The sequence below is a fragment of the Arachis stenosperma genome, chromosome 6 (assembly GCF_014773155.1).
Source record: "Arachis stenosperma cultivar V10309 chromosome 6, arast.V10309.gnm1.PFL2, whole genome shotgun sequence".
NCBI classification, from domain to species: Eukaryota; Viridiplantae; Streptophyta; class Magnoliopsida; order Fabales; family Fabaceae; genus Arachis; species Arachis stenosperma.
The window spans coordinates 65,025,404-65,026,466 of NC_080382.1; the positions used below are offsets into that span (position 1 = coordinate 65,025,404).

Below are 1,063 nucleotides of genomic sequence, written 5' to 3' on the forward strand. Positions count from 1 at the left end.
CTCTTTCATATGAGAAGGAGCAAAGACAAAAGCATTCTTGTTGAGGTTGACCCTGAACCTGAAAGGACCTTGGAGCGAAAGCTAAGAGAAGCTAAAGCACTACTCTCTGTAGAGAACCTAACAGAACTCTTCAAACAAGAAGAAGACATGGCAGCCGAAAACAACAACAATGCCAACAATGCAAGGAAGGTGCTGGGTGACTTTACTGCACCTACTCCCGACTTCTATGGGAGAAGCATCTCTATCCCTGCCATTGGAGCAAATAACTTTGAGCTTAAGCCTCAATTAGTTTCTCTAATGCAACAGAATTGCAAGTTCCATGGACTTCCATTGGAAGATCCTCATAAGTTTTTAGCTGAATTCTTGCAAATCTGTGACACTGTCAAGACCAATGGGGTTGACCCTGAGGTCTACAGACTTATGCTATTCCATTTTGCTGTAAGAGACAGAGCTAGGATATGGTTGGACTCACAACCTAAAGAAAGCCTGAACTCTTGGGAAAAGCTAGTCAATGCCTTCTTGGCAAAGTTCTTTCCACCTCAAAAATTGAGTAAGCTTAGAGTGGAAGTCCAAACCTTCAGACAGAAGGAAGGTGAATCCCTCTATGAAGCTTGGGAACGATACAAACAATTGATCAGAAAGTGTCCTTCTGACATGCTTTCTGAATGGAGCATCATAGGTATCTTCTATGATGGTCTGTCTGAACTGTCCAAGATGTCATTGGATAGCTCTGCTGGAGGATCTCTTCATCTGAAGAAGACGCCTGGAGAAGATCAAGAACTCATTGAAATGGTTGCAAATAACCAATTCATGTATACTTCTGAAAGGAATCTTGTGAACAATGGGACGAATCAGAAGAAAGAAGTTCTTGAGATTGATACTCTGAATGCCATACTGGCTCAGAACAAAATATTGACTCAGCAAATTAATATGATTTCTCAAAGTCTGTCAGGAATGCAAGCTGCACCAGGCGGTACTAAGAACGCTTCATCTGAAGAAGAAGCTTATGATCCTGAGAACCCATCAACGGAAGAGGTGAATTACATGGGAGAACCCTATGGAA

General features: G+C 42.1%; 1 non-coding gene across 1 annotated transcript; it reads right to left on the reverse strand.

Moving 5' to 3' along the window:
* Positions 1–552: 552 nt before the first annotated feature.
* Positions 553–660, reverse strand: LOC130937532 (small nucleolar RNA R71). Its single transcript, XR_009068747.1, has one exon. It is a non-coding gene; the product is annotated as a small nucleolar RNA R71 (small nucleolar RNA).
* Positions 661–1,063: the final 403 nt, after the last annotated feature.